The following is a 22,992-nucleotide window of genomic DNA, read 5'->3' as shown; positions in this document are numbered from 1 at the left end:
TTTCGAAAAAATGATTTCACAAGATCTCCTGCCTACGTCAACATAGCTACTCAACTGAAACTTGCGTAGATAGCGTGCCAAGCATTGCTGCTTCAGTCAGTCCACCCGCAGGAGCGATCTTCCAGATCCTTTCAGAACTAAAGCCAGTTGGAAAACGTGCCCCTATAGAAAACGTGCCCCGGTCTCCCCTACTAAGTGGTTATTATATAGACTGCTTAAGGTAGTATCTGGTTTTCCATGTCTTTACGGAAATTTTTTGTTAAAGCATATACCATAACGTCATCAAGAAACAGATAATTGTCGTTACGTAGCCCACAAAATAATCACAAATTTTATTTAAAAAAATATATATTCCCCCCCACAAAAGTGTTAATTTTCTAATTCATAATCCAGCCAAATCATGCCAATTATTCTTAGATGTTATTTTTATTATTATTATTATTATTATTATTATTATTATTATTATTATTATTATTATTATTGCAATCATGCTCTAATATTACTATACTACTTTTCTTTCGCCATTTCAGTGCAAAACAAGGGGAAGTAGCAAAATAATATTTCGGGGTGTATGCTATGAAATAACTATGTGGATGTGTACTTTATGAACCTTTTACTCCAGAGCCTGAAATAAGAGAACAGAAAGAGGGATTACTCCTAAAATAATGTGTTTTTGGTAGTTATTTAATTTCCGAATAGTAAGCTATGGTCTTGCATTTCGAAGGCCCATTGAGGCGCCCTAATTCCACATTTCATATTTCGAAGTACTCATGGTCTGTTTGTCGTCAATTCTACTGCTTTTGTAGTAATATGTTGTCTAAAGGGAAATGTGTTTCCAAGAGGAAATTTGTCCCATCTGTATTAGATCAAAATGGAACATTTCATGAAAAGGAAACTGTATTATGCTATTTTATTGTGTAAAAAAAAAAATAAAATAAAATAAACTCCCTTAAATAAAAATACGTTCATAGACTCATTGCATTTTGCGATCCAACTTTCCGTTTATATCACAATTCTATGATTTCGTGTAGCAAACTGAATGCGAAACCGCTTTAAGAAAAAAATCTGATATATATATATATATGTATAATTATAAATTATCCTAAGATGATTTCTGCTTTATCAACTGGCCATTTTTTTCACTTATGTTTAATAGCACATTTTTGCTTCGTTTGAGATACCTAATAGCTTTTCGAAGCTTAGGCACTACTTTCAACACATAAACATTATATCATAGTTCATATTATAAGCAGATTGTTATAAATTTATGCTATAAATCTGCTTATAGATAAAATACATTTTTTTTAAAGTTTATAGTAGGATAATATATTTAATACGCTGTTTACCTATAAATTTCAAATATTAATTTTTGGTTTCTTTTACTTTTTTTTGCAGGTAATGCATTAAGGCTATATAATAAGAAGTTTTACAATAGACTACCATTAATAGGATATTTGCAATGCGCTGTGAGATCAAAGGATATTAGTATTTGTTTCTGAAAAGGATTACTAATTCGGTAATGTATGTGATTATATCTAAAACAGCATAATCTAAAATCAGTATGTGTGTATTTTTTTGTTACTATTACAGTGTGTGATAAATATTTATTTGACGTAGTTTTACTGGAATATATAGCTTTATTTTGTTTTATCTCTAAAATGAAAGTGGACTTTTGCTTTGATCATAACTAAATTTTATTCCTGTTTCAAATTTGCTAAGAAGCCTTCGTGAATATTATAAGCGTTCTACCATCGGTTTATGGTCAGACAATTGTACGAGCTTACGTGCACTAAGGTCCTCCACTTTCTTAGTTATAACGTAATTTTCTAATGTCGCCAATAATTAGTATTCTTCGTCCCTCCCTTCCCTCCTTGTTTTCCCATGTATTATATCACATCTCTGTCAAAACTGTTTTTTTTTTTTTTTATAAAATAATTCTATATCCGTCCTTCCTATTTTTAAATATTTTGAGTACTGCTCGACTTTCCGAAATTTTCCTTCCTCATTAATTTCTATTGCAGGTAAAATTCTCCATTCTCCTTGAAGCTCACATTTCAAGTGCTGCTGGCCTTTCTATCATCGTTCTTCTGTAATGCTCATGTGTCTGTCTCGAGCAGGTTGGTGCTTCAGACGAAATAGCTTATATGTTACCTCATCGTTATTATTATTATTATTATTAATTTTTATATAACAATATACAATGTACGTTTTTTCTGTTTTCCTAAAGACTTTTTAAACCTACTGTATTTTGCATTTATTTCCTATTGAGTTTCAGATCTCCACTAAGTGCTCTATCTAAAACTAGTCATCCATTTTATCTTCCTTCTCTTTCTTCATTTCACACGTTCCCTTTGTTCCAATTACAATTCTTTATCTCTTTAAAGCTTATTATCGTCCCGTACTCTTCACAAGTTTTCCTCTAGTTTTCTAACTTTTATTAATACTATGTTTTGATTTCGCTGTAAGAGTCTCATCATCTGCAAAACGAACCCACTTAGTTATCCAATAACCTACTGAAATATCATCTTCCCTACAGGAATAGACCCTTAAGAATTGTATGTAAATATACATATATGTTTATAAAATAATAGAAACACCTGGAGTTTGAAAAACGTCATATCTCTGGGGTGGATACGGTTCGGTGGCGACCGCAGCACCGGGCTGTTGGTTCTGGTATGTTAGGACAAACTCCGTTCTACGTGATGAGCAGTAGAACGGCATTTCCAAATAGGGCAGATTGTTATTGTTTTCTAATGCGAGCGTGACGAAAGTGGAAAGTGTGTTGGTGTCTTGGGTATGTCGTATGAGATGGCTTAACAAACTCACGGGAAAACCACATCGGCGAAGAGGAACAATGGTCGGAAGAAAATCTTCCGTGACAGGTCTCGCCGAACTTGAAAGCGAATGATCACTCAGAACCGTCATGCAATTGCAGTGTAAAGCCACATTGTCATTTTACAAGAATCTTGCAGCTGTCATAAAAAAAAATCTTGCTACCATACTACCTAGGTATATTTTTCCATGTAAACATAGCCTTGAAAGGGACATACAACACTTTTTTTTTAATCTTGCAAGGAGTCAAACCATGTGCAACTTTCTGGGTCGTCTTGCTTGCTACCTGCTATCGACCTTCCGCTGCATAAAGAAAAAAAAACAGTTTTGCCGCTTTCGAAACGACAGATTCTCTTTGACGGGGAGGGGAAGCGCGCCAAAATACACGTTTTTAATGAGGAGGTTCACTATTTGTCCACTAGAGTGCAGTGCTGCATGGGTGAATATATCTTTCTTGCTTTCAAAAAGTTGTAATGTGTAAACAGTAAAGATCAGGTTGCAAGATGTTATAGTGACAGCTACAAGATTCTTGTAAAAGAACAACCTGGCTTTAGTGACGGGTGAACTCAAGCATCACCTTCCACAGTCCGTGTCAACAATCACAGTCAGTCGCGAGCTACATGGCATGTACGTACAGGGTCGTGTTGCACGGGCAAAATTGCTTATTGGGCACCACCACGCTTTACCATGATCCCAGTCCCTTTCCGAGACACGCAAATATCCGCCTTTATCCTCTCTCACGGAGTTCAGTGATGCACTGCATGCAAAATGGTACAATTTTCAATTTACTACAATTTGTGACCACTGTGACTCCATTCCACGTCGAATCAGAGAAGTTCTAAGAGCGAAGGGTATATTGATCTGGTAAGTTACACTTGTATTCAGGTGTTTCTATTATATTGACAACAATCCGTATATTAAATAATGTTGGAGAAGTCATCTGTCGAGTTTCCCTTCAATCATACACCTCTTACTCATTTATTTTCATAATCCAACTCCCTCGTTGATTCATACATACATTTATGAGTCATCAATAACTTTTCTCCACTGCTACCATCATTAGCACCCCTATTAAGATATTTCCGATCAGTCGGTCAAATAGTTCCTCTATCGATAAGTTTCCGTCGATTACCTAAGTAAACTAATGCATAACTTTTGCCCTTTCCTCTTCCAAGTCTTAGTACTTCCTAATTACTTAATGTTTCCTGGGGTTCAATGATTGAAGTTAAATTTTCGCTGCATGTAATCCTAGACTAATTGTTCTCTACCCTTCACGCCATTTTCCGTCCGTTTTCTCTTCCAATGGAATCGTCTCAGTCAGCAAAACTCATGTGACTATTCTCCCGTTTCTTATATTTAATTGCAAATACAGAATACTTATTTTCCTTCTTCTCCCAAGTTATTGCTTAGCTCTATTGGCATATTAACATATACATAATATAGGAATATACAGTGCTTTCCTATTCCTCATGTCTTAAAGTGTTTTTTTTAATTACCGGTAATTCTTCACTATCCCTTTGTCATATTTACTTAGTTACTTTTCGTGAACATCCGGACTACACGGTCTGTTCCATTTATTATTATACAGCTTGTCAATACGTTCCTTCTACGTACTTGCACACGTTTATCTGCAATAACTAATTTTGCATTCTTATTTTCTGCTGCCATATTTGTCATTTTCTTCACCTATCATATTTTCACTGATTAAACTTTCCGATTCATTTCTTCATACTATTTCGCTACTGTTTCCCACCGCGGTTTCTCAGTGGTGGCTCAGTGACTTGATTCACCATTGGTCCGAGGTTCCCTGGTTCAATTCTGTCTCGCACCAAGAATGTTTTGTAGTGAAAAAACACCGGCTGCGTGGGTTTGCTCGGAATTCTCCCATTTCCTTATACTTTCTTCGTTCAACCATGTCATTCATTCTCATCATTACTATCTCTTTTAGCTTACCCGGCATGGCCGTAGAACGTAATACTGAAGTAGTTAATTTTCATTTTCTTTATACTCCTATATTTCCCTGGCTTTGTCAGATTTACTTCACAAATCATTATTAACCTTTATTTTTTATGGGAGTTCAGAAGCAAGTCAAATTATTGTCAAAGGTATGAATAAAATAGGCATACAGTTTGTACAGTAAACTTAAATACACGCACGTGCTAAAATGTATTTATTTATTTATTTTACATTATGGGAGTTACTTAGAATATCTAGACAGCATTTTGTTAGAATTAGTCCCAGAAGCGACAGTCCTATTAGCGACAGGAACTGTTATCTGTCCTATGAGCGACCGATTCATTTACATTGAGATGACGGAAGATTATATGATTCCATCTCGTAAAATATGTTCGCCTCTGGCGTTATTAGCGCCCGAACAACCTTGGTATGAAATATGTACGTGCCAGTGATACTGTTCGTCAAATATATATTTTCCTCTACTGTGAGTGCAAATAAAACTTATTTTGATTTAGATTTGACATAAAACATATCAAATAACTTAACGAGACAACAGGAATATTTCCATGAAAAGTACCGGTATATTCCTATGTATTTATTGAAAGTCCAGTTGTAATATCCCCTTCTTCAAACGCTCTTTCTGTACTTAATTTGATTCAAATATATTTATTCACTAAGCATAGTAATATATTTTATTTTGAAAAACTTAAACGTGTAACAGTTTCGCCAACTATCTACTTCTTAAACTTCCTAAGACTCTATGAATAAAATTAAAAAAAAAAAACTATTAATGATAAAAGACAACTTTTGAGATCCCTTAAATCTGATTGGCTATTCTCAACCAATTCCACCAATTACAATGCAGATCACTCTAAACGATCCAAAATGTAAACAAACTCTTTAAACTACTTTCCCTCCTATTGTAAGCTACTAAAATGTAAACTAATTGCTTAATTTGCCTTCCTTCCTTGTTTTGACTTATACATAAAAGCTTGTCGAGTAGTAATCTGAAATAATCCCTTATAACTAGACGAACTGTTAAGTCCTGCAAGAGATATGTAACTTGGGTAATAATTTCTTCGAATACACCGTGTTTTTAGATTTCTTTCATATCCTCAAATGGTGAACACCTTTTTTCCATGGGCGCCCGATGGGAAGGCATGGATCGCCCCTCTGGCTCTCAAAAATGTATACGTAATATAGCAAACCACGTATATTAAATACCAGATATACCAGACGTGATACAGCAACCATGGATACGACCCTCCCTAGAAAATTTTCTTCGGGCGGCCCCAACTCCTTCTGATTTCGTTCTTATGCCATAAACATATTTAATCTAAATTTATGCTCCGTATCATTTTAACATGAAATTTTTAATTATATTAGAATCATAGACAAAGGTGGAGCTACTCTAAATATTTAGTTAGTTTTCTCCTTGATAGAGTCAATGTATTCATAGAAATTAATTCAAAAATATAACATTAGGAAAAACGTATAAAAGATTGTTAATGTAATGAGAGCATTCTAACGTATTAAATTCAGGTAGAGCGAAATTTCTCATAGTACATTTTGTTAGGTTCTAAATCACGTTAGTATAAAACAAGTTAAAGAAGAGAGAGCCTTATCTTCTTCCATTATCTTAGTATGAACGAATCGATGATTCATAGGGCAGTTAACAGATCGAATCGGTCGCTCATAGGACAGTTAACAGTTCCTGTCGCTAATAGGACTGTCGCAAGTGGGAAGACACCATTTTGTTAAGCTCTGAAGACAGACAAAGATCTTAAAGGTAAAATAGGTGTAAAATTATTTTTAAAAAGTGTCCTTAATTCCATTACACATGAAAGGCTCCATATGTATAGTTTCATTCCTCGGTACTATTTTTTTTCAACATTCTTTCAGTAACCACGGAAAAAGTAGACTAATTTTCAGGAGCTATGGAATTGAGCATTCCACAACTCAATTATCTGGAATTCGGATAACTTCAAGAGGAGTTTGGGACTTAAAATGTTTCAGTAAAGGGGGGTATAATAGTTAAAATGGTTCGTTCCCGTTTCGCCTACGGACCATCCAGCAATATATATCATTATCTCAATCTAATCTTAGATGATAACCAAATGGGTATTCCCGTTTGGCCTACACTCACTCGGCGAGGGATAATTTAGTGTCTGAGGATTTTTTTTTTCTTTTACCAAGATTTACCAATAAGTTTATTTTGCAATGTCAGCAACAGATCTGACGTGATTAACTGTGATTCTAGCCAAGTACGTGCCGTGCCACTAGTAGTTCCAAAGGTCAGCATATCAAAACCGATATACGTTCTAATTTTTATGGGCTCACTGAACAATTTAAAAAGGCGAGGGACTAGTTATTCAAAATCAGTTGCTCGAACTCTACAAGGTTGGTCAGTACTCCTGTGATTCTGAGAGGTGAACCACTCTGGCCTCCAACAGCCCTGCTAGGAAAATTTATTAATGCGTTTTTTTTTAGCCTTACTGGTGGGTGGAAGTAACTTTGTAGTTTTTCTGCCTGAATGCAGAAATACTAGTAACATTGAAAGTAGAGTAAAATTGAGACCCGGAGAGAAGGCTCAAAGTAGCATGAATACTGGCTATTAAATTCAATTTTGAATGCTTGATTCATGTCCAGAGTGGTGGACGAGTATTGAACCGAAGGTAGCAGAGGTGAAATGAACGGAGTCAGTTTTCTCCCTCGTTCTTTCTGTTTGAATAAATTGAGTACGAGTTTCTCTGAATGGAAAGATATAGACGATGTTGTGCTTTAATAGTATTTAAGGCGGCTCTGGAGTAAAGGGCGTAATACCTCGAATGGGAGCTAATTATCTTCCAAATCTGAATTTCTTTAAACTTATTTTAGCTATATTATTAATTTTTATACAAATTTCTCATAATGAAGGAATTAGTTTTAAAGGGTTAATGGGCCGGAATAAGTCTTCAATCAAGGCATAACGTTTACAGTGAATATGGTGATAGTAGACAACGACGGGGTTTGAACGTTGCTGAATCACATTTAAAAAATATTACGGGGTCTAACATATTCCATTTACCTTAATCGTAATCTTAAAATCAAATTTAAAAAAAAAAAGTTTAGAAATTTAAGCACAGATACTTAGAAACACTGTAGAGAAGCCAAACTTACTACAGAATTTATTAATTAGTATGAAAATTTTAGACAATAAAAGGATTAATATGCAGTGTCAATTCTGGATTTTTCTCTTCTGTAAAATTCAAGTTAATTGGCTTAATTTATTATTTATTAGAGTAATTAATTTCCATAGATTTATTTTAATCAGCTTTATATTGCCTCCCACCTCAAACATTCAGAAATTCCGTCAAACACTAAACATCCCTCGTCGAGTGAGCGTAGGCGAAACTGGAATACCCGTCTTACAGATTAAGATGAGATTGAGATAATGATAGAAGTTGCTGGAAGGTCTGTAGGCGAAACGGGAATGGGTTAAACGGGAAGACACCGTAAAAAACTATCCTCATTGTTGGTTTTGAAAACTACTCTACAAACTCGGTCAGCTGAAAATCCCCTGTACGCAAGGGTTTAGTAGTTAAATATCTTGAGATGCAAAGGAGCCTCTATATCTTGGGTACTATCCCACTAGTGAATGTACACTGTAAAAAATCGTTGTGTTATTTCAAAGACATGCCTATGTGTAAACACAATTGTGTTAAAATATAACACCAACAGATGGTTAGAACAACTCACTGCCCATTTGGAGTTGTGTGTCAAATGCCGGTAGTTGAAATGACACAGAACTTGTGTGTAAATTAACACAAGTGTAGAATCTTCGGTGTTGTTTTCTGCGTGATTGCCAAATATGCTGGCCATCTAATTATAAAGTCTTATGTCTGAAGCTACAGTCAAACAGAGTAGAAAGTAATACTTGAATAAATCCAGGTATTCGCAAAATTTCAACGTGCAAACTGCACGATGTGTTCTCAGTTGTTTTACATGTTGTTTCTGAAGAAATATGTCAACAGCGAAAAACAACACCGTATTACTGTGTCACTTCTACACTGCACTAGATCTCTATAGTCAACACCGGGGACTGTTTCAAGCATGGCGGAAAACTAGTAGAAACACGATTAAGAGGCAAACATACTATAAGGATATATGTAAGAGTTTCCTATCATTCTTGAACAAGTTGTTGGTGACGGTTGTGTTTCGAACAATCAAGAAATGCTTCACGATAAATGTTGGGAAGGGCGACAAAAAAGTTCATGAAGATTTTCTAAATGAAGTGTTCTGTAGTTTACTATTCTTACTTTAAAAGTAGAATCTTCGGTAATCGTAAGCATGCACACCACAAGCATTTCCAACACAGAATAATGATTCCATCAACACCGCACACGGAGTTATTTCAACACCGAAATAGGTGCCGTAGTAACACAGAACTTGAACTAACACCAGAAATGGTGTTAATCTGGTGGTCTGACCTTGAAGTTTAACACAGCTTGATTTAACACCAAAACAGTGTTACTTATACGACTTTGACCTTGAATTATGACACAGATTGTGTGTTGAAATAACAAGAAAAATAATGTTGAAATAGCACAAGGATCGGGTTATTTAATACTTCACGTGGTGTAATATTAACATAAATAATTAACACACTACACACTGGGTTACTTTCTTCGTGTTGGCGCAACACCACCACAAGTAACACTCAACAATTTTCCCCACACTACCGATCCTGACATGGTATCAAATCAACACCGAAAGTACTAACATAGATCCAAATTTAACACCGCTCAACACCGGTTATGTGTTAAAAACATAACACACTGCCTGTGTTAAACCGCGGCGTCTGTGTTGAATTAACACCGCACAGTGCTAGTCACGCTGGAACCACTGTCCTGTGTTAAATTTGAGTTGAATTAACACAACCATTTTTTACTGTGTAGGAAGACTTGAAACACAACCTAATGAAAATCCATCCCGACGGACCTAATGTTTCTAAAGCTAATATGAAGGGAAAAAATACATAACATCATTTCTGGTTACAAACTTCCATGAAATGATCAAAAATATTATTATTAATAATAACAATATTATTAATAATAATAGGATCAGCTTAATTATTTTTAGTAGACTATCAATTTGACACCAAATATTAAGTAATCATTTAAGTTGGACTCTGCTAAATATAACATAAGATGACAAAAGCTCAATACATAGAGTTTGACTTCCGAGATTTAATGCATTCAATATATATATATATAATATATAATATACAGTGTATATATAATGTGTTACCGCCACCATGAGTGATGTAAGGACCATTGAGTACACGGTTACCCAACTCGGATGGGACACCACTTCGAAGACTAATAAAATAAAACTTAATTTTCCGAGAACGGCTTTCTGCACGGTGTGTGATCTTATTGGCTTGGGAGTACTTCCACTGGTGTATCATACGATTATAAAAGCATAAGATACAAAGCTTTTCCAACCGAAATACAATGTGGTCAATATTTAAAATTTCTACAACATTAGGGCGGTGGGTGGCTGTCCTACCAGTAAGTGTACGAAGCTTTGAACACTGCATAAAACTGGAAGTTCCATTCCGATAATAATAATAATAATAATAATAAAAAGCGCTCGGAAGATATAAACGAAAATTCTCAACACTATCGTAAAACGTCCTATTCAAGTCTCTAATGTAATAAGAACATTTTTTTCTTAAATACAAATCATCTAGTTTTTCGTGTATATTGAACATTTTATGTATCCGGAAAAGTAGTCTCGCACCCAAAGCAAATTCTACGATCTACAAACATTTATTAAGAACATGAGGCGCTTGCTAGGATAAGGGATATGATGTTTGGCTAAATCTTGATCCATCAGATACCACAAGGCTTTAAAATGACCATATTTGAACTTCAGTTTGGATAAACTATGCTTCGGAGAAGATTGTAATATAATATATTTTTTTTATTTATTAATAATATGATAGTACTACTGAACTCTTGATGATTTTATACATTTCTTATTTAATACATAATTTGTAGTGCAATGTTTATATATATATATATATATATATATATATATATATATATATATATATATATATATATATATATATATATATATATATATATATATATAGGGCGTTAACAAAATTAATGAACTATACCAACAAATTGCAAGAGGCGATTCCATACATCAAAATAAGAGAACTTCATGTGGACCTGCGGGGAAAAGTGCTTAGTTTCAGAGCTAGGGCTGTCCAAAATCGCGAGAAAGCCAAATTTCAAGAGGGCCTATTACGAATTCCAGAAAATGTGGATGGTGGTCCTTATCAGCGTAAAGGAATTCACATATACGCAATCCAAAAATGCATATCTCATTAATGTTCAATGGGTGTACAGTGTTTCATATAGGTTGAAATTCCCAGACATACCATCAACCTAATTTTGAGATATGCCTTGACTTTATGATTGGTCCAAAGTAGGCAAACGATAAGCCTTGATAGCATTGAACATGGGATCCTTTGACGCGATGTGGAAAATGTTAAGGATCGTCAGCAGCACAGTCTCTCGTACTCGGGAGAACGCATGCTGCAATGTTTTCTTTCACGCTTATAAGTGAAGAAAACTTGAAATATACTGTGACGAAATACATCGCATTACACATTATTCCGAACACACACACACACACACACACACACACACACACACACACACACACACAAAGAAAAAGAAAACCATGAACCTGCCGGTTTCTAACACTTCCGACTTCCTTCCAAAGCATTGGATGTCCATTGTTGTCAAGTCTCACTTCCTGCCTATTTTGAACCCTCCTTGAAATCAGGGTATATCTGAAAACACTATTGAGAGCATATGTGAGAATTACACCCTGTAGGGATGTCCTGTACACCTATTGAAAATTGACGAAATATGCACTTTTGGATTGTGTGTACGTGGCTTCCTTTACGTTGATAAGAACCACCATCTACAGTTTCTGGAAATCAAAATAGGACCTGTTGAAATTTGGCTTTTGCGCGATTTTGGACAACCCTAGCTCCGAAACTATGCGCTTTTCGCAATAGATCCATATGAACTTTTTCTCTTATGTTGATGTGAGGAATCACCTCTTAAAGTTTGTCGGTATAGTTCATTAACACCCTGTATATAGATAGATAGATATAGATACAACTTCAAGAATATGATTTCCATACGGAAGAAAAAAAACTGACAAGTTTTAGATATTAATATGCATTATGTGAACAGTTGTAAACTAAATGCTATGCTCTGCAGTATAAACGTAAAAGTTGTTGAGTTGATTTGTAGTTTAGCGTCCTTTTCAGCAGCGAGGATATATGAGACGTGACATACTGATTAACGTGGAATCCGAACCCTGAGCTCCAGCCGGGAATCGAACCCGGGTCTTCCACGCAAAGGCGCGTACGCTAACCGCTTAACCAGGAGGGAGCTCTTATAAACGTAAAGAAATTGAATCATACAAGAATGTACAGAAGTTTAATTGGTGAACGTTACATGATAAACATTCAATCAATAAAGACAAAAAGTGCATCTTAGTATATGGTGTGTCTAATGCTTACAATATATTTGATAACTTCTGAAGTTGATATTAGAATAATCCATTAATAAGATCTGGATTTATTTCAACCACAGTAGACAAATCCTATGTACTCAATTAAAGCATTGTGATTACATTTTTCCTTAGTTATTGTCCCAAAATGAAAGGATAGAGTCAGAGCCGGAAGATTTTACATGACACAAACTCATAGATATAATTTTAGAATAAAGTACATTGTTTACATGCAATAACTATCGATAAGAATAAAACTATGTAGAAATGTGTGTGGCGAAAATCATTTTGAGTTTGTTTACCATTTCGTATACTCCCATGGTATCAATAATATTGTGCATTAAGGAACTACAAATAATGCAATTGGGGTTTGGGTCAACATACCCAACCCAGGATTTTGCATAGGAAACACTTAGAACAATGGTGCTGAAACCTGGAACTAGGTTACTTTTGTGAAATGAAACTTGACACATCAAGTATAAAAGCAGATCGTGACGTTTAAGTGGTAAGAAAAGGGTGAAAAAGAGGATTAACGTAATACCTAATTAAGTTTATTTTATATCCACTTCACGAAGAAGAGGCCTTATCAAAGTATTAAAACAGCTCTCCAAAACGAAAGAAAAGTTCTAAAATTTCCGTGTTGCCCACCAACCTGTGGTTGAGGTGAACAAGATGATGATACCCACCTCGCATATTCTTCACATCCACCACATATCCACTTCACATTTTTATATAGTTCAGATTACAATATTTTTATCCAGTAAATATTATTTCTAAGAAATACCCCCAGAAGCATTAAGTAATAATCCTTAAATTTAACTTATATACGGTTCTTACATTTAGTGGTGGTTTTATACTGTAAAACTACTTTTCAATTTATCAGACTGAAAAAGTATTAGTCCAAAGGGGGAGGGGAGTAACATGCATATGTAACTTAATATACTAATAATTATCCTGTCTAAATGTTCCCATATTATTCGAATAAATTTATAAGAGTTCTTAGATGAAGTTAAAAACTGTATTTTCCACTTAATCTATCAGATTGAGTGTGCATTTTTCTGAGAGAGGTCGATAGATGTTGGGAAATTGTTCTATTCTTCCGTGTCTAGACGCTTGCTGTAATGGAACTTGACCATAAATGTTAAAAATTACTAACATAGTGAAGCAACACCGTTGTAATGATCATGCGACACTGACTTCAGCATTACCTTCTTTAATCCTCCTGGTAGAAATAAATCATACCCTTGAATGTGATTACCCCTGGAACAATCGAGTCGAAAATTAACTGCGTGGGTGCTTTAAAATATTTAAAGTGCTATTTATGTTAGTGTTGGTTATCGATAAGTTAAAACCTTCGTTGAAGGTAATTTTGTCTACACCTTTAGGTGATGGAACTTTCATGTATTGCAGTCCATATCTATAATGAAATATCGTTGTGCCCGCATTTATCTGTCAATTGTTGTAAGATAGCTCGATTAGTGTATTACACAAGCAACGTTATATGTTATTGTAAGAAGCTCCATCATTCGTTATATATAAAAAAGTCTTCGTTTTGTTCTATCAATTTGAGATACTTTAGCTATATCATGCGTTGGATAACAATTCTTTTACATTTATGTGAAGATCGGGTGATGTAAGAAATCAGTTATCAAACTTGAACTCCCATAGTATTAAATTCATTACTTTTAGTTATGTTTTACAATTATTGTCCTGCTTACTTCCATCAACATCCAGATGTGTGTGTTTTGTTATACATTTTCAGTTAAATAATAAGAGACAGTAAAATCGAGAAATAATACATGTTCTCTAATGTGTAATGTTAGCAAGGAAATTATGCATTCTCCTATAGAGACTGTAGTTTACGCGCGCACACACACACACACATGTATATAGAATATTACTTTGGGTTTTGAAGATGGTAGATTCGATTCCAGGCTCTGTGAGTTAATATTAAATAAACACTGCATTTTCCTCTCTTCTCTGGTACTCTTCTTTACAGTCATTTACGTAGGTATTCTATCATTTTGTTCGATATTTGTTTCCACTTTTAATCGATGAACAAAATTTTGTGCCGTATAACTAAATACTGTATTTAGTAATGAATGAACAATGAGCATGTATCACATCATGAATCATTTGCATGTTTTGTTTCTATCAAAGAGTTTAGAAAGTGTTCTCTGCACCTAGGTGTATAAATACCCATTAAAGTTTACTAAATTGAAGTGATTTCAGTAGTTGCATGCTAAACTTTGAAACCAAACAGAAGAAACAAAGGAATGCTTCTAAAATGAACAGCTCTCTTCAGTAGAAAAGAAAGCTAAGGTTCCAAAATACTTATCATTATTCCAATACGATTAATGGGGGTAGTGTTGGTCCTAGAGGTGACTACAGTTGTGCGTTGATTCTTAATATGAGGAATGGAAGTGTTTTATAAAAATAGTGGCACAGTAATCAGCATTGTCTTCACCGTAAATAAACGCTAAAGAACCATCAATTTACTTATAAGTAGGTGGAAAATACAGGGACATTTTAGTGAATTAAATACAAGTATTGATATTATAGGGAATATATATAGGGTTAATGAACTATACCGACAAACTGCAAGAGATGATTCCATACATCAAAATAAGAGAAAACTTCATGTGGACCTTTGGGGAAAAGTGCTTAGTTTCAGAGCTAGAGCTGTCCAAAATCGCGAAAAAGCCAAATTTCAAGAGGACCTATTTCGAATTCCAGAAACTGTGGATGGTGGTCCTTATCAGCGTAAAGGAATTCACGTATACGCAATCCAAAAATTCATATTTCATTAATGCTCATTGGGTGTACAGATTATTCCCTGTAGGGCGAAATTCCCGGACATGCCTTCAACCGAATTTTGATATAGGATCTTACTTTTTGATTAGTCCAAAATAGGCAAATTTAAGTCTTGATAGCAGTGAACACGAAATCATTTGGCGTAATGTCGGAAGTGTTGAGTATCTTCAGCAGCACGGTCTATCGTACTCGGGAAAACACATGCTGGGATGTTTTTTTTTTTTTTTCATGCTTATAAGTGGAGAAAACGTGATTGATATCATTACAAAATACATCGCATCACACGTTATTCCGAACACAAAAAACGGGGAGTTGTCTGTTCCTAACATTTCAGATTATTGTCAAGGATTACCTCCTGCCTACTTTGGACCCTACTTGGAATAAGGGTGTATCTGAAAACTCTATTGAGAGCATATGTGAGAATTAAACCCTGTAGGGCAGTGGTTCTCAAACTTTCAAGTAGTGCGGACCCCTGTTCATTCAAAAAATGATCTGCGGACCCCCTTGCAATACTATCTGAAATTTCACGTGATAGTATAAAATATACTAGCTACAATTATCACTAACAAGAAAAGTGATGAAAAAAAATATTCTAAAGGTAGATGATTTTCTTAGTGAACGAAATTTCAGTTGAAAATACGGCAATTCTCAAGATTGAAAATCAGTTTTTTTTTCTTTTTTTTTAAAGGAAATCCACATGATAAACAATCTTCTCAAATGGATGTCACTAATGTGAGGAATGAAATTCTTTGTGTTTTTTCCAGTAGCGTAACGTGGTATTCCGAAATGGGGATGCCAAAGTTAGTCACTTGTCTGATATAATACAATACAATACAATGCATGTGTATTTTCCTTAACAAGTGAAAATATTCACTATGCAGCAAATGTTGTTTCGATGACTCGTGTTTTAGAGCTTTCTTCATGAAATTACCCAAATCAGAAATACCGTTTGAACACCACTTCGACTCCTTTGCCCCAAACATAATGCAGACGAAACATAACATTTTATTCCCTACATAACACCCAGAAAGCCAAAAAAACCTATCATCATACCACGAAGACTGAAATATTTGCGACTGATTGCTAGTTGTCGTTTTTATGGAAAGCTTTGGGGTAGGTCGTATCCCTTTCAGAACAAAAAAAAAAAAAAAAAAAATATGCCTTGTACTGTTATCGTAGTCATCATTTGCTAAAAGTTAGTAAGGTACTATACCTTGTAGCAGCCGAACACACTCCACAGCTTTGTCTCTTAGTTATAAATGTAAATTTCATACTACAGTAAAAAAATAAAACAACTATTCATTTCAAATCACAACGCAAAAAATATATACCGCCAATTTTTCTTGACCACCAAAGAAGGTCACACAAGTTGTCGCTCAAATCTGATTGCCGCATAGCACATCTCATAAAGCATTGAGAGAAATGAAAATAAGGAAAATGTAAGGCGCTATGGACCATAAGGATAGGACCTATGGGGCTTCAACATTTGAATATATATTGAAAACCCTTAAAGCAATGGAAACAAAAGTGCACAATATATTGAGAACAAAGTCCGGATCGGAAAACCACAAATACTGTTGACATAAATGAAGCAGTGTTGCCAACTCAGTTTAAAATATTTTGTTTGAAATAGCATCATATACAAATGTGCACAGATTTAAAATGCACTATTATTACTAAACATAACAGTGAAGTGTAGTGATGCAGTGTTACACACTATTGAAGCTACATGTGCTGAAAATGAACAATGTGGCAACAAATGGTAATGTCTGATATGTGGTAGCAATGGGTAATAAAGTAACCTGGGTCTCATATTATGAATTTAATTCAAATGCAGAATAACACCGTTTGTATAACATAGCAAAATGTCAGTAGTGTCACAGAAGAATGACACATTTGAAAAACAAAATCGAGCGTTCTCACTTTTACGTCCTGTGTCAGCACCGAAGATTTATAGGACGGGACCTATAGCATAAAGTGGGATCCGAACCACTATGAAAGACGAAAGAAGACAATGGAATTCAAGGTGAAAGGTACAACAAAAACCTTCATGTTTGAGGCGGGATTGGAAGCAGTGATTCTTAATAAGTCGCTGGCCTAGCCATCTAGACTGGCCGATTTAAAGGGTAATGAGGTAGTAACAAAACAATTGTATTTCTAATGTGAATATTGTAATATTACAGTGTACAGTAGCATAATCGTATAATATGTAGGAGAGGAAGTAAAATAATATGTTACTTAACATGAAAGATATAAACCAGAAAAAAACTCTACCAAATCTGGATAAGATAATCTAAAAAAGAAAAAACAGTCTACAGAATTTGAAAACAGGGGTTTCTTTCCTCGCGTGTAACATTTTGTTTTCGCGACTTGTCTGTTTATTCACTGGGGTTACGGAAGTGTAATGCAGATCCATTATTTTTTCTAGTGTGTCCCTTTACTACCCAATATCAGACTACTTCATTGTACATTTTCAGCACATGTAGTGACAACAGTGTGCAACACTGCACTACTACACTTCACTGTTATGTTTAGTGATAATAGTGCATTTTAAATTTGTGCACATTTGTATATGGTGCAGTTTCAAATAAACTACTCTTATTTTATGCTGAGTTGGCAACACTGCTTCATCTATGTCAGCACTGTGATTTTCGATACGGCATTTTGTTCTCATTATGTTGTTCACCTTTTGTTTTGATTGTTTTAACAGTTTTCAATATATTTACTTTAAACGTACATAATTCCATGATATATATGGATATTCAAATGTTGAAGCCCTGTGATGCCTATTCTTCTGGGCCATAGCACCTTAAATTTTACTCATTTTCATATCTCATGATGCTCTAACAGATCTACTATGTGGCAATCAAATTTGATAGAGAGCTTGTGGGACCTCCCCTTGTAAGATGGATAAAGTTTCTTTAAAAATGTGGTTTTCCTTGTCTGTGTCGCTTCTTATGAAATTTTAAAGATGCAAAATCACTTAGTTGTTTTTAAGAATAGAAGTCGCTTCACAGTGTAATCCCAATAGTATCTAGAATACAGAGAGAATAATTATTTAACTTCTTAATAAGACATTGTTGACCTTATTACTCTAGTGATGTCATAAAATAAAACTACAAAATATGCCACCTATTTTGTCACGTCCAGACAGACCATATCTCAAAATTAAATGACAAAGTATAGCAATAGTCGTTACTGGGACAAAAATGTCGCTTCAAATCAATTTATTATTTACAAAAGCGTTAACTTAATATATTGAAACACTTGATGTATATTCAACTTCCTCATGGTGGCATGGATAGCATGAGCTTTTGGTGCTGGTGCTGGACACCAGGGTTTGATTCCCATGGAAGCTCATTTGATTAGAATCTCATGTTAAGCTGTAGACCCAGTCATGATACCATCGTTGCTGAAAGGGACGCTAAACTAAGAAACGAAACGTATATGTCTTGTCTGAGTGTGTTATTTTAAGTTAGGTTTTAGTCCATTTACTCCAACAGTTATGTTGTATCACTGAATCAGAGGAACAGATGTTAGGGTGCTTAGTTTATTTTCCGCTGCGGTTTCAAGAGTGGAGAGGCCAAGAGTGGAGGTGAAAAATCAAGAGCAGAGAGCTAGATTAAGAATTAGGATACTATACAAAAGTATAGTATCTTCCTTACATAGATATTCACTTTTACATGTCAATTAATACTCTCCTAATGCAAAAGTATGCTGACTTCTCATAGTATATATATATATATATATATATATATATATATATATATATATATATATATACGGTAACTATATCCTTGACCGAGGACAAATCCTAGAAACTCTTGAAACAATGAAATGAAATTGATTGGAGTACCTTGAATATGATGTGAATATTATCATTAAATAAGTGTAAGCAAAGTCAAATTTCATCCATTAATTATGTATGAAAATTGTACTTGAAAGAATTTGACAGTGAAATATTAAAGAAACGCATGATTCGAAAATGCGAAATTTGATTTTTTTTTTCGATAATATTTATGATGTATTGCTGATTCTACAATACTTTCTAAAAGTATGATTTTCGAAGTTTGTATTTCCTTATGTATAACTGTAATATTTATATCATCACTTTGAAGTTGAAACTATAGTAATCACTAATCTATATTCGTTGTTGTGACCTATTATTAACTTCAAAATCGGAAGTAACTGAAAAACCAGGATGCGTTGGGCGGATGTACGTTATGTGAGCAGTCATAAAATCATGTTTGTCTCTATTCTTGGACATTTCCACAGGTTGAACGAACAACGTGGCTTCTTTTTCAATTTACGTATTTCCTCTAGAGATACGTGTATTTAAATGTCCATTCTACGCATGTTGGGTAGTTGGAAACCTCTTATTGCTTCCTATTGATAATTATATTGGATTGAATTAAATTGAATTAGCATTTAAATATTTTTTGGAGTTGTAATTACTAAAGTTACATTCTCATATAAACTAATATTTCGTGTATATATATATATATATATATATATATATATATATATATATATATATATATATATAATATGGTAAGTATAAGACGAACCTTTTTAGGAATATAGATGCAATATAACCAACCTATTTATAACATGCCATCAACTGCTCAGTTATAAAACAGCCTTTGGTTTAGTTTAACGTTCCACGAATATGACACGAATCTTAGGGGATGGTGATAATGATAGTGAACGAGATGGTGGAATGAAGAAAGAGAAGGAAACGGGAGAATCCGAGAAAACCTACGTACACGGTGTCTGTGCAATGCAAAGCCCACTTGGCGAGAGCTGAAATTGAAGCAGGGATCCTACGCAATAGAAGTGAGTACTCTATCATTGAGTTGGGGCCGCGGTGGCTCAGTGGTAGAGTGTTAAACTCTGGTGCATGGGGTCCCGGGTTCAAATCCTGCCCCGCCAAGTGAACTTTTTGGTGGGCAAACACAGCGTGCGTGGGTTTCCTCGGGGATCTCCCGTTTCCTTCCACCTTCTTTATTACACCATTTCATTCATTTCTGTGGGACGTAAAACTCCAAAATTTAATTTCATTTTATTATGATCCATTTCGGCCCCTAAATTGGTCTTCTAATCATTGTTATTAAGTTCATTATGACCTATATACTGTTGAAAGCTCTAACAGGTTATTGCTAATTTTTCTTTGGGTTTAAAACCTTCTAAGCACTGAATCAGCCATTTGATGTACAGAAAGTGGAGTCTTGATCTTCATTGCAGTGATTTAAGGCTGTTGCTACCTCTTATCTGAGTCGAGTTTTCCCCTATCTAATAACATTGGAACTTTTTTCGTGTTTTTCTCTTCACGCAATGAACAAATCCTTATAAAAATTTGCATAGAGTCAGGTCGATAATAAAGAATTCGTTATATGAGCTTATAATTTTACTAAAAGCCTCCAATTAAGTTATTCATTCCCCCCTTTTTTTCATGTGAAGATTTGCAACAGTGCCATCTCTGCTTCTCCCTGTTTGTATTAGCAGCGTGAGGGAAATTCGGACTAGCCATTTAAAACAGGTTTTTAAACTCTGTCCATATCACATTTGTGGAATGAAATTTTCTAGCCCTCTCGTCCTTTTCGAGGACAGATTTATGACACTGAGAAGGAGGGGGCGCTCTTTATTTTCTTTGCTAAACCTATTGCTTTTAGTAAATTCGTCTAGTCTCATTCGGAGTTCTTGTGGTTACTTTCAAACATAGCAAGATGCCTCTTGCGTCTCATGTATTTCAGTCTTATACCTGGTGATTGGTTATACAAATATAAATTAGCAGACGATTGTGATAGCAAATAAATTTCCTGTGTGGGGGCCGCGGTGGCTCAGTGGTAGAGCGTTCATCTCAGTTGCATGGGGTCCTTGGTTTGATCCCAGCTCGCGCTAAGTGAACTTTGTGGTGGACAACCATCGTGTGCATGGGTTTTCTCGGGGTTCTCCTGTTTTCTCCCACTTTCTTCATTCCACCATTTCATTCATTACTTATCATCACTATCTCCTTTAGCCTAACCGGCATAACTGTGGGACGTAAAACTTACAGATTTCATTTTATTTTCAAATTTCCTGTGTGAAATAATAATAATAATAATAATAATAATAATAATAATAATAATAATAATAATAATTATTATTATTATTATTATTATTATTATTATTATTATTATTATTATTATTATTATTATTATTATTATTATTATTATTATTATTATTATTATTATTATAGGAAATTCTTGGCATAAGAGATTGTAACGAGCAAGGAATATCAGTGCGGCTTGGCATTAGTAATTTAGTTAAAATTTGTGGTCACCACATCGGTTCCTCCTTGCCGGTGTTTCCTTGACCAGAGACTAGCCGCGCTGCCGACACCAGTGGGGTTTTCACATTGAAAATACCAGCGCTCTTTGACTTTTGTAACCTCATGGAAACAGGTAAACCAGTGGAGATAGCATTTTGGAATAATTATGTATATGTATATGCAGACCCGTATTCAGGAGGATCTAGGGGTTTGCCTCCCTAAATTTTCGCTGGCCTCCCTAAACGTTTCACGGTAGGCTTGCAAATGAAATATAATATGGTGATAAACTATGATATGGTTGGATCGGGCTCCCCTAACTTCAGCCGCCCCCCTACATTTTTGGGCTGGCTACCGGCCTCTGTATATGTATTTGAAACTGTGAATAGTAGTATAGAATGTTTATGCTAAATAATAATAATTTCATTTTTACCACATACGAAGGAAATTTAGAAATAAACTTTTTTGTTACACAAATGTGTTCTTAGCGTGAATGCTGTCGAATTCTATTCCTAATGATGACAGATTTTTCGGTGTTGTTTCAGTATCGTGAGGCAACTGGGAAACTGAAGAACTGACCACACACTACCCTTCTAACAGAGCACATTTGTAGGAAAAGTTAAGTGTAATATCAGGGATTCTTTTACTAAACTGAAAAACATCTATACATAATGAAATATGTAGTGTTAATGTAGATACAAACGTGATTTTCTTGGTAACGTCTTTTCTTGGTTATTACATTACGAAATATGAATAGAGACTTATTTCTTGGTAACAGGGAATAATGACTTATTAGTGTTACCTGCTAATAGTAACCTTGTAACTTACGCATTCTAAATAAGAAATATTTATTTTCCAGATGGTGAACGCAAAATTTCATCTATAACTACAACATATATATATATATATATAAATAGTGCAACACATATTAACAGAATAATTTTAATTTTATGCATTATTTTTTCATGCTTCAATTTAAAATATAGGGCTTTTTTTTGTTGAGGTACACCAATTTGTCATTGTCATACATATTAAACTAAAGCATTACCGTATGAGTATAAAAATATGTGAGGGAATACTTCGTTACATCAAGCCACAACATTATGTAAATGAAGTTATTAAAAAATAATAAACAAGCAGTATAATCAAAATGCTAAATATCACCGAAGCACTATTCACAATTTAAATATCTATGAGCATACTCCAAAATCCCTAGGTAAGTTTCTACATTGAAAAAAAAAGTAAACAAAATTCACAAGGCCACGCTAAACATAAATACAGGAAAAGTTAAATAAAAAAAAATGTTATCAGTAAAATTTCTACTCTTCCCCTCCAAAATTATGTCTCAAATCAAGTAAGTAACTTGCTTAAATTATACTGGTCTATGACTTTTTAATTTTGTTGATAAGTGGTCAAAGTTACACTCGAAGTATTGACTTCAATCAATACAAATAAACAAACACTAATATTTCACATTTATTTATACAATGAGTATG

General features: G+C 34.5%; 1 long non-coding RNA gene across 3 annotated transcripts in view; it reads left to right on the top strand.

Annotated features, from left to right (window-relative positions):
• LOC145688522 (uncharacterized) overlaps positions 1–22,992 on the top strand; it is a 592,332-nt gene that overhangs the window by 207,491 nt on the left and 361,849 nt on the right. Inside the window, exon 2 of one of the 3 annotated variants that reach the window (XR_014131931.1) lies at positions 1,396–1,516. The exons of the other annotated variants lie outside the window; for them this stretch is intronic. This is a non-coding gene — a long non-coding RNA (uncharacterized LOC145688522). The remainder of the gene's footprint in view (positions 1–1,395; positions 1,517–22,992) is intronic. 3 annotated transcript variants of the gene reach the window in all.

The sequence above is a fragment of the Thermobia domestica genome, chromosome 6 (assembly GCF_964235325.1).
Source record: "Thermobia domestica chromosome 6, izTheDome1.hap1.1, whole genome shotgun sequence".
In the NCBI taxonomy this organism is placed as follows: Eukaryota; Metazoa; Arthropoda; class Insecta; order Zygentoma; family Lepismatidae; genus Thermobia; species Thermobia domestica.
Note: the sequence above shows the minus strand (reverse complement) of the source record. Positions and strands in the feature narration are given on the sequence as shown.